The sequence below is a fragment of the Prionailurus viverrinus genome, chromosome A3 (genome assembly GCF_022837055.1).
Source record: "Prionailurus viverrinus isolate Anna chromosome A3, UM_Priviv_1.0, whole genome shotgun sequence".
NCBI classification, from domain to species: domain Eukaryota; kingdom Metazoa; phylum Chordata; class Mammalia; order Carnivora; family Felidae; genus Prionailurus; species Prionailurus viverrinus.
This window is the reverse complement of record NC_062563.1, coordinates 82818469-82834115: the sequence shown is the minus strand read 5'-3', so window position 1 is coordinate 82834115 and position 15647 is coordinate 82818469. Positions and strand designations below refer to the sequence as shown.

The 15647-nt window shown below is 38.7% G+C and overlaps 1 protein-coding gene across 5 annotated transcripts in view; it reads left to right on the top strand.

Moving 5' to 3' along the window:
• Window positions 1-15647, top strand: part of SERTAD2 (SERTA domain containing 2) — a 116641-nt gene that overhangs the window by 52909 nt on the left and 48085 nt on the right. For 2 of the 5 annotated variants that reach the window (XM_047853423.1, XM_047853420.1), the window contains one exon: window positions 13254-13357. The exons of the other annotated variants lie outside the window; for them this stretch is intronic. The gene's annotated coding sequence lies outside the window, so the exon portion shown is untranslated. The remainder of the gene's footprint in view (window positions 1-13253; window positions 13358-15647) is intronic. 5 annotated transcript variants of the gene reach the window in all.

The following is a 15647-nucleotide window of genomic DNA, read 5'->3' as shown; positions in this document are numbered from 1 at the left end:
TCTGAGCTGTCAGCACAGAGCCCAACGTGGGGCTCAAACTCACGAACTGTGAGATCATGACCTGAGCCAAAGTTGGATGCTTAACCTAGCCACACAGGTGCCCCTAACTCTACAGTTTTAAAACAACATTTGGTTTAAAGGAATCGTAAGGGAAAATAGAAAATATTTTGAACTGAAAGAAAATGAAATCAATGTATTAAAATTTGTGAGACGCAGGTTAAGCAGTGCTGAGGGAGATGCATAGTTTTAAATGCTTACACTAGAAAAGAAAACTGATCCAAAGTCAATGACTTAAGTTTCTACCTGGATAAACTAGGAAAAGAAGAGCAAATGAAACCCAAAGTAAATGGAAGAAAATAATAAAGAGAAATCAATAAATAAAAAAGAGCAAAGAATATTTTTAAAACTGTGAAATAAAAATTGGTTCTTTGCAGGGGCGCCTGGGTGGCTCAGTCGGTTAAAGCGGCCGACAGCTCAGGTCATGATTTCATGGTCCGTGAGTTCGAGCCCCGCGTCGGGCTCTGTGCTGACAGCTCAGAGCCTGGAGCCTGTTTCAGATTCTGTGTCTCCCTCTCTCTGACCCTCCCTCGTTCATGCTCTGTCTCTGTCTCAAAAATAAATAAATGTTAAAAAAAAAATTGGTTCTTTGCAAAGAACAATAAAATTGATTAAATGTATCATGAGTCTTATTCCTGTTGCATCCCTAAAATACAGTACAGTACACTTTTAAAATGAAGTTTTGAAAACTAAAAAGTTGACTCCTTAATTGTCTTTTATTTAAAATACATGGCATTATTTTGAGAACTAGGCATTGAGCTATAATAAAATTTATTTAAACAGGTCTCAGATACAAGTTTAGTTATGATCAATTTATTTCAGAAAGATTCCTTGGGAAGATAATGAGTTATACTTATGGAGAGATAGTATTTGCAAAAAAATAAAAAAGAAGAAGAAGAAGAAGAAGAAGAAGAAGAAGAAGAAGAAAAGAAACTCTCCACAATTTGAAAGTTCTGTATTTTGTCTTCAGTTTTGAACAAAAAAGGCATAGAAGACAGTAAAAAGTTTGAGATTACAAGCAATAATATAAGTTCCAGGAAAATCCAGTTAAAGATGTTGAAAAGTACATATTGAGCATTTATCAATTTCATTTACAAGGAACATATTTTCGAAGTATACATTCCTGCAAAAAATTCGGTACCATTGATTATAAACTAATACCTGCCAAAAGAAAACTAGAGACCAAAACCAAATGTGCCAAATGATGAGGCATAACTTTAATAGTTGATCTCTTCAGTTATCAAATCCATTGATAAATAATCTGTGCCACGATTTGTAGTGTTACCCACGACAAAAACACTTTTGCTAAAGCAAAGAATGAAGTGAGGCAAGAATGTATAAGGAATCATTTTGTCCTTAGTGAAAGTGATCTTAAATATTCAGTTTTATCAGAATTGGAAGATAATAAATTACTTACTTGTAATGTTCAGCAAATAATGCATAGAAGCCCAAGGAAAAAATAAAATCGGGTAAAATTCACACATCATCACTAGGATATTTGGTAAATTTTTAAATCATTTCTTGATTATTCATTGTCTGATATTTTGTTCATGGATTTTACAGGTTCTCTGTTAGAATCAAATTACATCATCCAGCCCCCTCATTCAGTTTCCTTTTGCTCTTCATCTTTTGAAACACCTCACTGATTATGAGCCTGCCAGATACAGGAAGAAATACTTAAAACCAAACCAGTCAGTTCTGCTACATTCTAATAGAGTTTTTAAAAGGTGTCTTCACGTAGGGGGTGGGGGTGGAGGAAGGAAGACAACCAAAATTAGGAGTTCAGGGTTATAGGTGGAATTCAATTTCAAATCCAATTTTTAACTTCATTTAATCATCTCATAGTGTTTGTAATATGCTTGTCCACCTGCTTCTCAAGAATAGTTTCTGGTTTTGATAGTCCTCCCTCTGAAGTATGAATTTTCACCCCAAGCAGGAGATTGTAATCAACTGCAAGGGCAGACTCAAGGAAAACTTTATGAGGATTCCTTTTCTGGGGGAATTTTGTTGCTTTGATTAGATGGGGCACAATGTTCACAATTAGAAGGAAAATTTTGGCCAGCCCAGAGAAGAGTTAGTTTTAAGGACAGCAGTATTACTCTTCTGTTGTATAGATTCAGCTACCAGGAATTCCTTAAGTGCTGTGGATCCCAGGGATTAAGTGTGACAGAGTAATAGTTACACTTCTTATTATTTGCACTCTTGTTTCCTGTATGCATGTCCTCTTTCTACATTTTTTGAGTTTGCTATATTTGACAGCTGTTCATCAGTGGTATTTTTTGTAGTTCAAAATAAATAGAATGTGCTATAGCTGTCACTTTGTATTTTCTGTAGTTTTCTTTTTTGCTCTCTAGTAGGAGGGCTTGTTTTCGTTTGTCTGGAGCTGTATTTAAAAAATAATGGGAACAGGGTGCCTGGGTGGCTGGGTCGGTAGAGCCTCCGGCTCTTGATTTCTGCCCAGGTCATGATCCCAGGGTCTTGGGATAAAGCCCTGCATCGGGCTCTGCACTGAGCATGGAGCCTGCTTGGGATTCATTCATTCATCCTCTCTCTCTCTCTCTCTCTCTCTCCCCCTCCCTCCCTCCCTCTTCCTCTCCCCCCCTCCCTCCCTCTCTCCTCCCTCCCCCCTTCTCTCTCACTCTAAAATTTAAAAAAAGTTAAAAGGTAATGGAAAATAAACACCAAGCAAACTTGAATTCTATGATACATTGTTGCAGAGGATGAAGTCTAAAGCCATCACAAATTACCAGGGATATATAAAATGAATGTGACCGTTGCACTCAGTTTGCTTTTCTCTCTGATTTGTTATAAGTGTTTCCCTGTTCTGAGTTCAAGTTCTCTACTATGCTTTCCTACTTTCTTAACATTCCTAGGTGTCTCCTCTTGGGCAAGGCAGTTCTTGTTTATTTCTTCTCAGAAGTTCTTCCTTACATTTAAAAAAAGAAAGAAAGGAAAAAGATAAAAAAGGGCATGACTTTCCTAGAACCTAGTTTTTCTTACCAAGTTTATTTGGCAGATAGTGGCTTTTTTTTTTTTAATGAGTATTGTGAAATCTGTTAATTTTCCAGTAAAAGGCTTTCTATCATAGTGGGCAATCATTAATTATTTCTTGAATTAAATTAAATGAATTCTTATGCTTACATTTGACGAAGAATTGAGAAATACCAGCTCATAGGAGTCCCCCCAAAGGATCAATTAAGGGAGACTAAAGACAAAGATCACATGTTCCAACAGTTTTGTAATTCTGCAGAGTCTGGCAAAAGAGAACCCTTGGTTATTGGGTCACATTGCATAAGGCGTGTGAACTCTGTTCCTTCAGCCAAGTTGTTTACTACCTAGAATAAGCCAGGCACTGTGCTGGTGGTGGGATAGGGTGATAAGGTACAGAAGGTGGCACTTACCTTCCAGGTTCCCTGAGAAGGCAATTCCTCAGCTAGAGGCAGCCATTTCTCACCTGTTTGGTTTTTTTTTTCTTCCCTCTTCTCTTTTGTTTTGCAAACCAGTTCTCGGAGCTTTCTTTGCTGCGATCTGTGACACCATTACTCTGGAGCTCACATCACAGTGTAATTACTTATATGTCCCGTTTTCAGACTCAAAGGGACTGTCTTTTTATTTGTTGCCCCAGTACCTAGCAGCGTAGTGGAACCTAGTTGGTGTCGATGTTCACCAAATAAGTCAAATTAGAGTAACGTGTCACGATCTTTTTCATGCTGTGACACATAAAAAATACTGAAGAGCGCGAGCAGAGGCGCTGGCTGAAGACTTGCCATTGCTTTGGGCCCTCTGTGACTGCCCTGCAGACTGACGGATCAGCATCTCAGCATACCTGTCTCCCATTTGTGGCATTTTACACACTCTACAGGAGCTCTGTGCTAGAGAGTACCATGTGCTTTGAATCTGCAGCTAGAGGGAAGGGGAAAGAGTGGTGGCCAGGAGCAAATGTAGGGCTGCAGGCATGGAGGGCAGAGTCCGTAAACTAAAGACTGAAAAGGAATCTAGGAGTTTGGGCCAGTTGTCTGAAGGAGAATAAACTTTGAGAAAATTCCTGCAGTTTAACTTTGGAAGATGGGGCTTTAGCCTTTGAAAAGGGTGGTAGATTGCATAAAACTCCCTTCCTTCTATTTTCTTTCCATCCTGGCCTCTCAAAACACCAAGTGCAAAAAGCAGTTGATTGTATGACTCTGTGAATATACTAAAAGCCATTGAATTAGATGCTTTGTATGGATGGTTTGTATGATATGTGAATTCTATCTCAGTAAACCTGTTAAAAAAATTTCTCTGCTCCACTTAAGTTAAAAAAAATGAATCTGGAGAAAAAAAGTTGATTGCTCTCTACTTAGGGAGTTGGGATTACCAAGATACAAATATTTAAATTACTAATCATTAAACATTTCCAAATCTGAACATTCAGAAATATACTTGTTATTATTGGTATCTCATGGATTTTATAACATTTTATAAATGTCACACAATTAGAGCTTGATCCTGATTTATATTATATTCATTATATATATATTATATATAATATCCTGAAGTATATTATAATCAAGATACTACTTTATTTTGGTGGAAAAGAGTAAGAAATCTTTATGACTATGTCATAGAGATCATTGTTTTGATATGAAATCATTAGTTGCAAAATATTTAGTAAAATTAGTTGTTTGGTTACCTTCAAAGATCTGATTTGCTAGTGTCCAATTGTATAAAGATGAAGTTATTTTCATAGTCTATATTCTGTATTTCTTTTTCACATGAGCACTACCTACAAATTTCTAGTATGTATAAAAATAGCAAAACCATGAAATGAAATTTATGTATGACTTTTTGAAACTATGACCTCTTATCATTGATATTTCTGTTTTAGAACAGCTATATTAATTATCAATTGCTATATAACAGATTACCCCAAAACTTAGGTTAAAACAATAAGTATTTATCATTTTAGTTTCTGTGAGTAAAGAATTTGGGTGCAACCTGGTTGAGTGCCTCTGTGTTTGTGTCTCTTAATGCCAAGCAGGGCTGTGGTCTCATATGAAGACATGGTTGAGGGAGGATCTACTTCTAAGCTCACTCACCTGGTGAGTGACAGGAGGACAGGATTTAGTTCCTCATAGGCAGTTGGAATGAAGGCCTCAGTCCCTCATGGGCTGTTGGAAGGAATTCCTTGATTTGTGGGCCTCTGTCTAGAATAGCACAATATGGCGTCTGGCTTCCATCAGAGCAATTGAGCAAGAAAGGGTGAGTAAGATGGAGGCCACAATCTTTTTGTAAATCTAATCTTGAAAGCGACATCCCGTCACATTTGCTGCGTCTGTTTGTTAGAAGTGCGTCACCAGGTCGGCCTATACTCAAGAGAAGGGAATTTCACAAGAACCTGAATACCAGGAAGCGGGACTCAATGGGGACCATATTAGGGGCTGGCTACCACAACATTCCTCTCAGAAAGTTCTACATAGTATGTATTTTAACTTAGAATTCATTTCGTTTTAAGAATGTGATGGCATTTCTTGAAAATATTAGTGATACGCAAAGATGTAATAGATAAAGGACCAGGGAACAATACACTAGAACTGTTATCATATCCCTTTCTATCTTTTCACTTCACTACCCTGGAGCATTACCTTTGTCTAGGATGGCGCAACACCCACGAAAACAGCCACTGGAAAGGGAGCACAGACTCGGGGGAAAGATGGGCACAACACATAAGTCACATAAGCTGTCATTTAAGCTCTCTATCCCATTTGCCAGAACATAGTCATGTGGCCACCACCACCCCTACCTGCTACAAAAAAGGCTAGGAAATTCAGGCTTTGGCCGAGCAGTCATGAGCTCAACTAAAAATTACGTTGTTCCTGAAGAAAGGAAGAATACATATTGGGGGAAGCTGGAAGGCTCTGCCCAAAGCTTTCAACAGCATTAAAATGATTATCGCATGAAATGCACTAATGCATTTTACTCAGAGGTGAGTAAAATCATGTCCTCGTTCAGAGCCTATTACTCTTAATTTAGACAGATAGAATTCTTATTAGCTTAGTTACAGGGCTTCCCAAACCACTGCAGGTTAGGAGGAAGTATAGCGAGAAGTAGGCATCATGACAGCTGCAAAAATCGACAGCAGAATGTCCAGTAACAAATAGGGAAGTACAGAAGGCCAAAGCTAAAACTAAGCTGGCAGTTCAGAGGAATTTGATACAGGGGCAACCGATTCTCTGGTAGCCCCAAAGCTTTGCTCATTTAACAACATTACCACATAGTAAAATACTTAGATTTAGTAATGATGATCCCGAGTCTTCCATTGTGGTGAAGAGAAAACGTTTTGGCATTCTGAAAGAGGTAAGCTTCATTGATTATCTAGAAAATTTTGTAGAGCATTCTGTAAACATGATCCTGTCAAATAAAGGAGAAGCCCCTCTACTTAGAATACTCTTGGTTGAGTATCAGTCGGTTGAGCGTCTGACTTCGGCTCAGGTCATGATCTTACGGTTCGTGGGTTCGAGCCCCACATCGGGCTCTGTGCTGACAGCTCAGAGCCTGGAGCCTGCTTCAGATTCTGTCTCCCTCTCTCTCTGCCCCTCCCGTGCTAACGCTCTGTCTCTGTCTCTCAAAAATAAATAAATGTAAAAATTAAAAAAAACATTTTTTTAATCTAATTACCACCACGTTATTTGTACAGAAAAATTCTTTCAGAGTTCCATTTCTAGTATCTAGAATTGTATATTATCTCAGAGAGCTTGGCATTAGTAATTTCCTTGTTTTTATAGAAAGTGTCTATATTAGCCAAGCCCCAAATATTTGATATTATAAACACAGAGCTCTTACTTCCCATCCTCTTATAAAGAAGTTATACATATAGAGTGTTATTGTAAGTATAGGATTGTCAGAGAGTTCTGCAGTTCTCATATATTTTAAGCCACTGGCATCATAGCTAGTATCAGCATTCTGATACATTAGCCCTGAATGTTTTCTTTCCCTTTTCTCAGTCTGGCAAACTCTGACTCATTTAAGACTCTGATCCATTACAGAATAAATTGCAGTACACATGAAATGCATGATCTGTGAAAGGAAGAAATGACAGGTTATATCATCGAAGTTAAAGTTTGCCTTATGAGAGACTGTTAATACGATGAAAAAACAAGCTGCAGAGTAGGAGAAAATATCTGACAAAGGACTAATATCTAAATATATAAAGAACTTTCAAAACCCAACAGTAAAAAAAAACCAAACAATCCAATTTAAAAATGGGCAAAAGACACGAAGAGACATTACACCAAAGGATATATACAGATGACAAAAAGGTGTTGAACATCATTAGACTAGGGAAATGCAAATTAAAACCACAATGAGATACAAACGGATCTATCAGAATGGCTAAAATAAAAAATATAGTGACAACACTAAATGCTGGCGAGGATGCTGAGAAAGTAGGTTACAGATACATGGCTGGTAGGAATGTAACATATCGCAGACACTTTAGAAAACAGGCTGGCAGGTTCTTCAAAAGCTAAACATGCCACTACCACACGGCCCAGCAGTTGCACCCCTGTGCAGTTATCCCAGAAAAAATGAAAACTTAGTTCATGCACAAACCTGTACATGAATGTTTATAGCAGCTTTATTCATGGTAGTCCCAAACTGGAAACAGCTGAGATCCTTCAATGAGTGAATGGTGAAACTAACTCGTATGTTCAGCATACTAGTTACGAATGATACGTGCCACAACTTGGGTGAGCTGCGCTGAGTGAAAAAAGCCAGTCCCGAAAGGTTGTATACTGTATAATTCCATGCATAGAATGATCTTGAAGTGACAAAATCACAGAAATGGAGAACAGATTAGTGATTCCCAGGGGTTAAGAAAGGTGATGGGTAAAGAGAGGGAAGTGGATAGGGCTATCAAAAGGCAACACGAGGGATCAGTGTGGTGACGGAAAGGTTCTGTATCCTGACTATATCCATGCTAATATCCTGTGCTATAGTTTCGTAAGGTGCCACCCTGGGGGGAAACTGAGTAAAGGGTACATGGAATCTCTTGGTGTTGTTTGTTACAACAGCGTGTGGAAATATAATTATCTCAAAAAGTTAAATTGAAAATTATGAACTCCTGAGAACTCCATTGGACTGTGAACCTCATGAAGGAAGGGATGGATATCTGTATTTCACCAGCAGCTAGTACAGTGGCGGACTCATAGGAGGTGCTTAAAAACTGTTTGTGGGTTGCCTTAAGGGAGAGAGGCTGAACATTTGATTGTGGCCATATTAGGCACATCCCAAAATGAAGGGGGTCTCTCTGCTGACCTCTTCATTTAAAAACTGTCGATTGAACATCTGCCTCATGATAGACACTCTTCTAAATGCCCGAAATACAACAGTGAACAAAATCAGTAGGTGAGGGGTGGGGGATCTCCTGCTTTCACGGAGCTTACAGTTTAACTGAGGCAAAAGACAATGAACATAATACATAAATTATATAATATATGAGGAGATGCTAAGTGCTGTGGAAAAAAAAGTTTTAAAGGATTGCTCAGGGTTTGGCATTTGAGGATACAGAAAAGACTGCAAGAGCAAGAGGGTTGTGATTTGCAATTTTATACAGGGTTTAAAAACAAAGGACAGTGTCACTTGAACAATTTTGAAGGAATTAAGGGAAAAATCATGCAGGTATGGGGAGGAAGAGAGTTCTAGGCAAAAGGATCAGCCAATGTAAAGGCTTTGAGGTAGAAAGGTGTCTAGTGTGTTCAAGGACTAGCAAGGAAGTGAAGCCAGCATGGAAGGAACAAGAATGAGTGAGGGAGAGTGGTTTGGTAATGAATTAGAGAAACAGTGAGAATGCAGAGCTTAGAGAGTGCTTTAGGATGTTGTGAAGTCTTTGGGTCCTACTTAAGTGAAATGGGGAGGTACTGGAGGATTTTGAGTGGAGCAGTGACACAACCTGACTTAACATTTTCAAAAGGGTCATTCTGGCTGCTGTATTGAGAATAGACAGTAGAGGAACAGGGTAAAAGCAAGAGTACTTCAGAAGCTATCTCAGTACTTTAGGGCAAAAAGTGGACTGGGGTGGTGGCAATCGAAATATGAGAAATTATCCGTTTGTATTTAGATTTTGAAGACAGAGCCAACAGGATTTGCTGACAGATTGGATGTGGGGTATGAAGGAAAGAGGAATCAGTGATGACTCCAAGGTTTTGGAGCAGAAGACTTGACAAATGGTGTTGCCAATAACTGAACTAGAGAAATCCAGGGTGGGGGGGGCGGGGTGAGGGGCAGCTTTGGGAGGAAGTTGAGGAGTGCATGTTGAATTTGAGACATCTAAGTGGAGACGTTGAATGGGCAGTTGGGTATTCCAGTCTGGAGCTCAGAGGAGAAGTATACGCACTGGACATTTATGTTTGCAAGTTGCCAGCATTTATATGGTATTTAAAGCCATGAAACTAGATGAGATCTCCAGGAAGGTGTATAGTGAAGAATTCCAAACACTGAACCCCAGGAACCCTGTAGAGGTCAGGGAGAGGGAGAAGAACCAGCTGAGAGAGGCTGAGATGATGTGGCCAGTGACAGAGCAGGACCAAGAGGGTGGGATCCTGGAGGCCAAGTGGACAAGGCGTTTCCTGGAGGAGGAGGGAGTGATCGGCCGATCAGCTGTGCAGGTCAAGTAAGAAAAGGACTGAGGATGACCATTGGTTTAGTAACATGGAGGGAACCGGTAACCTCCTCACTAGAGAGAGGAAGAATTTTAGTTGTGAAACTGATGTATGACTCATTACAAGGACAAATTTAAGTTTTAGGAGCTTTGTTTTAAAAAGCTACTCCTCAGTTTCTCAAAAGGTTATAGAATTACCATATGATCCAGTAATTCCATTTCTAGGGCATACCCAAAAGACTTGAAAGCAGGAACTCGCATCCTAGTATGCCAATGTTCAGAGCAGCATTACTCATAGTAGCCAAAGGTAGAAGCTACTGAAATGCCTGCTGACAGATGACTGGTTAAGCAAGATGTGGTATATACATAGAACAGAATATTATTTAGCCTTAAAAAGAAATGAAATTCTAATACATGCAACAACATATATATAGGTGAACCTGGAAAACATACTAAGTGAAATAAGGCACGTACAAACGAGCAAATATTGCATGACTCCACTTACATAAGGCACCTAAAATGTCAAACTCATAAAGACAGAATGTAGAATAGAGGTTATCAGAGGCTGGGGGCAGGAAGGAATGGAGTGTTATTGCTTAGTAAGTACAGACTTTCTGTTTGAGAGTATTTTAAAAAATTTCTGGAAACAGATAAGAGGTGATGGTTGTACAACAATATGAATGTTGTACATTGTACAACAATATGAATGTACAATATTAATGCCAATGAACTGTACACCCAAAAAGTTTGGAACGGTAAATGCATAATAAAAAGAAAGTATAGGATGCAGACAGAATACTGTCTAAAGAGAAATTGGTTATATATATGTGTATGCTTCGAACATATATATTAGAATAAAATCAATGAATGAGCAAAAAAAAAAAAAAAACCCACCATTTTTTCACTTATTTCTAATCTAAGAGCTAAGCTTGCTTGAGGCATCATCTGAGATTGGCTTTCCTTGTAGATCCTTTAGTACATGTTTGTTACACTTTTTTCTTTCTTTCTCTTTTTCTTTTCTTTCTCTCTCTCTCTCCCCCCTTCCCTTCTTCTTCTTTTTTTGTTACACTCTTTTTTTTTTTAATGTTTATTTCTGAGAGACAGAGAGAGACAGAGAGACATTGCATAAGCGGGGGGAGAGAGAGGGAGACACAGAATCCGAAGCAGGCTCCAGGCTGAGCTGTCAGCACAGCGGGGCTCGAACTCAAGAAAGGCGAGATCATGACCTGAGCTGAAGTCGGAAGCCCAACCAACTGACCCACCCAGGTGCCCCTGTTACACTCCCTTTTAATGGCACAAGCCTTAGCCATTGAAGTAGAAGAAAATAGTATTCTCTTATAAAGGTCATTATCATCAGGAGGGCAGGAAAAGAGTCAATTGTTTGAGATTGATCCAACTAATTACTATTTTTGGAAAAAGGTTCATCTGTAAAATATTTACATTTTATATCTATTAAATAAATGTATTCCATATGTATTAAATATATATTCATTCAGGAAAACGTTTCTCGTACAATGACCCTTGAAAATAATGTTCCTTGGGTTCACATGTTAAGTGTTTTCCTGCTAAAACCAGCATTTTTGATAATTTAGCAGAGCCGATACGGAGCAAACCTTGAGTACTGGAAGGTTTTGTGGCACAGCATATTTAATAACCGTGACAACTCAAGAATTTTAAGCAGACTCGCCTCCTTGTCTGGGATCTGTCGGCACCAGTGTGTCTCTACTGGCAAGCCCCTAAATGTACTGTTTCAGCCAAAACTGTGCTAATGATGGTCTACCAAATTTTAACAGGATATTTTTAAGACTTGACAGTCTCATGATTTAAAAAAAAAAAAAACCACAAAAAAACGAAGAAACAAAAACAACTTTTCCGTCATTCCTTTCAAAAGCTGCCGCTCTAAAATATGTGGCAAATTAAAAAAACAAAAGGTCTAAAATTGCTTTACAGTCTGGATGAAACAAAGACTGGTGTGCTGGTGTGGCTGCAGGGAGCTCTGCGCTGCTTTTGTATGATTTCAGAGGTGAATTTAGATGGCTGGAAGATAGATGGGTGCCAGATGCAGTTTGACATAGATTCAGGCAGCTGCTCCTGGGCTAGGTTTCATTAGCTGGTAAGTGCGCCAGCAGAAGCAGCAGAGCGAGGCCCCAAATGCCAAAATGACAGTGAGAACAGTGGAACAATACAATATTCACTAAGTGATTTTAATCTTGGAGATTAACTATCACCCAATCAGTTTCCAGGTCTTAAAAACCAACTCGTACGAAGCCATTAGAGGGCCCAAGTCTTTGTCCATTGGGGGGAAGATGTTTTAGTTAAAAAAAAAAAAAAAATTATTAGTTGAAAAACAAAAAGTGTTGTAAACTCATTTTGGTAATATCCAATTAAAAATCACGTCAACCCCCTCCACACACATGCTGCGGTAAAAGAAATACATCCACTGTTGCAACCAGGCAGTAAGCGGACCCAATGTTGGTTTATCTGTCTTTTTCAAATCAAAGTCTTGGGTGAGCTTCCCAGGCCTCTTCCAGCTTTAAGGCCCCCCTCCCCCACCACTACCACACCCATTCTTCAAAGAAAGACCAAGGTCTCAAAATCCAGAGAGTGTACCTATTTGCTTTTCAGACCTTATGATCTGCATAGCTAGTGGTGAATATGGATGCAGCCACATAATTGTGAATTAAAAAAAAAACCAATTCCTATAAAGAATTTTTGCTCTTACTGCTTGTGGGGTCATAAGTAATTATGAAACTGACTCCAGAAGTCCCCATACTTGATTTTAACTCACATGTTTTCTCAGATGTGAAAGGGAACCTTTATTTAGTATATTATTTAAACTTACTAAACTTATCTTTGCTTTTCTGAAAAGAGTGTTATGATCTAATCTATCAGTGATGCAACCATTTCATGTGGAGTAATTTTTTAAGTTAAAATTAACACAAAATAAATAATTTGATTGGACATGTACATATTTGAAAACTGTAAATTTAACCAGTCTCTGCTTTTTTTTATTGAGTCGTAGGAAGCTAATGCATCACTTATAATAACTCTGAGGCATTACACGGTATTTCTTTTTTTTTTTCCTCCAAATGAGTGTGTGCTTGGCTCTCTTAATAACAATGGGAGTTGTATATGTGCTCAAATAAGAATAGCTTCCATTGTGTTTTGGTATTTTTAGTGTTTTGCTTAGTAATAATGTTGTGACACCACTTTTTGGGGGGGATGTCTACAGAATGGTTAAAGACCTAGAAATAAGCTCGGATTGAGTTAGAAACTGTGTATCCAGGAGCACATTCTAATGTTAACCAATGGCTATATGATACCCTACCGAGTTTGAATATATTCTGGACTTAAGTATGTTGCATACATGTTCTTTAAAGTTGAATTTCCTTGAGTTAAAGCTACCCATCTGTGAACTGATATTTGAATTAAAGGGAATAATACCCTAGGTGACGTGGTTTTAGTTCCTGTAAGTCTTCGGGAGTTATTTCCTAGTGACCAAAGCTCTGCCTCTCTCTTGCTTCCTTCCCTCCTTTTTCTCTCCCTTCTTCTACTGGTCTAGCACTGATGACTTCACCATGTGGACCTCAGTATTGAGACCTTTTTGTTTGTTTCACTGTACATACTGCTCACAAGGCCTGCTCTTGCAAACCTCTTTGATAACGGGTGAGTACTGGGTTAATGAAGAGTCTCTTCGGTTCAGCACACTCAGGTTTAGTGAACCTGACGAGACTCAGTTTGCATTTCTCATGACAGCCTTTAAATAAAGATTACCTAACCTTTCTGAATCCCCCTCATAGGGTCTCTGGGAGGAGAAAATGAGGCACGTATGTTACACATTTAGCATAGTACTTGGCCCAAGGGTTCATTCGGAGGTTCTATATTCTGTATTTCTTTCCTTTCCTTTATGCAAATATCCTCTGGAAAATGTCTCATTTAACCTTGTGAGAAAAGTTAATATATGTAGGAAACATATGGAGTTCCTCAGGGAAAAGGGTTATATGAATAAGTCCAAGATGCCATTGTGGTGATTACTGACCAATACAAAGCTGTTTCAGTTGTTAATAATCATTTGACATTTTAATTCTTTTTTTCCCCCTCAACGAAATCATAAATTTAAGCCTAGTCTTTTACCACTTATGGCTAATTTTGTTAACTATCGATGTTATATCTATTCCCCCTGTTACTTCATTCTGTTTCCATGGTGGTGGTGGTGGTGGTTTTCATTTTGGTTTTGTTGGTAAAATACATATAACATAGCATTGAACTTAGCCATTTTTAAGTACACTGTTCAGGGGTATTAAATACATCCACACTGTTGTACAGTCATCACCACCATCCATTCCCAGAACTCTTTTCATCTTGTAAAACTGAAACTTCATACCCATTAAACAATAACTTCCTATTCTCCCCTACCTCCAGCCCCTGGTAGCCACTTTCTGTCTTTGCTTTTGACTACCCTAAGTACTTGTTCAAATAAGTGGAATCATGTAGTATTTGTCTTTTTGTGATAGGCTTATTTCACTTAGCATAATGTCTTCATCCATGCATGAGGTTCATTCATGTTGTAGCATATTGCAGAATTTCTTTCAGGAACTTCAGCCTTCTTAAGGCTGAATAATATTATATTATATGTGTATACCACATTTCCTGTGTCCATTCATCTATTGATGAGCATTTGGGTTGCTTCCACATTTTAGCTACTGTGAATAATGCTGCTGTGAACTTGGGTGTACAGATATCTCTCCAAGACCCTGCTCTTGATTCTTTTTGGTATATACCAGAAGTGAAGAAATTGTTGGGTCGTATGGTAATTCTATTGTTAATTTTTTGAAGAACTGCCACACTGTTTTCCACAATGGCTGTACCCATTTTACATTCCCACTAATGATGCCCAAGGGTTCCAGTTTCTCCACATCCTTGTCAGCACTTGTTGTTTTCTGATTTTTTGATAGTAACCCTCCTAACGGGTGTGAGATAATATCTCATTGTAGTTTGGATTTGGATTACTCTAATGATTAGTGATGTTGAGCACCTTTTCTTGTGCTTGCTGGTCATTCATACTTCTTCTCTGGAGTAATGTCTTCAAATATTTTGCCCATTTTGGGGCGCCTGGGTGGCTCAGTTGGTTAAACATCCGACTTTGGCTCAGGTCATGATCTCATGGTTGTTGAGTTCGAGCACTGCATCAGGCTCTGTGCTGACAGCTCGGAGGCTGGAGCCTGCTTTGGATTCTGTGTCTCCCTCCCTCTCTCTCTGCCCCTCCCCTGCTCATGCTCTGTCTGTCTCTCTCAAAAATAAATAAACATTGAAAAATTTTTAAAAACAAACAAAGCAAAACAAAGCAAATCCTTTGCCCATTTTTGAATCAGGGTGGTTGTTTTTGTTGTTACTGACTTTTAGGAGTTCTTTATATATGATGGATATTAATCCCTTATCAGGTATATGATTTGCAAATATTTTTTCCCATTCTGTGGGTTGCCCTTTTACTCTCTTGACAGTGGGTTTTAAGTTTTTATTTATTTATTTTGAGAGAGAGAGAGAGAGAGAGAGGGAACGAACAAGCAGGGGAGGAACAGAGAGAAGGAGAGACAGAATCCCAAGCAGGCTCTGTACTATCAGCATAGCCCGATGTGGGGCTCGAACTCAGGAACTGTGATATCATGACCTGAGCTCAGATCAGGAGTCAGACTGCACCACCCAGGCACTCCTGTTGACAGTGTTTTTTGATGCACAAAATTTGTAAATTTTCTTAAAGTCTAATTTGTCTATTTTTTCTTTTGTTACTGGTGCCTTTGGTGTTATATCCAATAAATCAATGCGTAATTCAATGTCATGAGGCTTCTGTCATATGTTTTCATCTTGAGAGTTATGTTTGAGGCTTACATTTAGGTACTTCATCCATTTTGAGCTGATTTTTGTATATGGTGTTAGGGTAAGGGTCTAGCTTCATTCC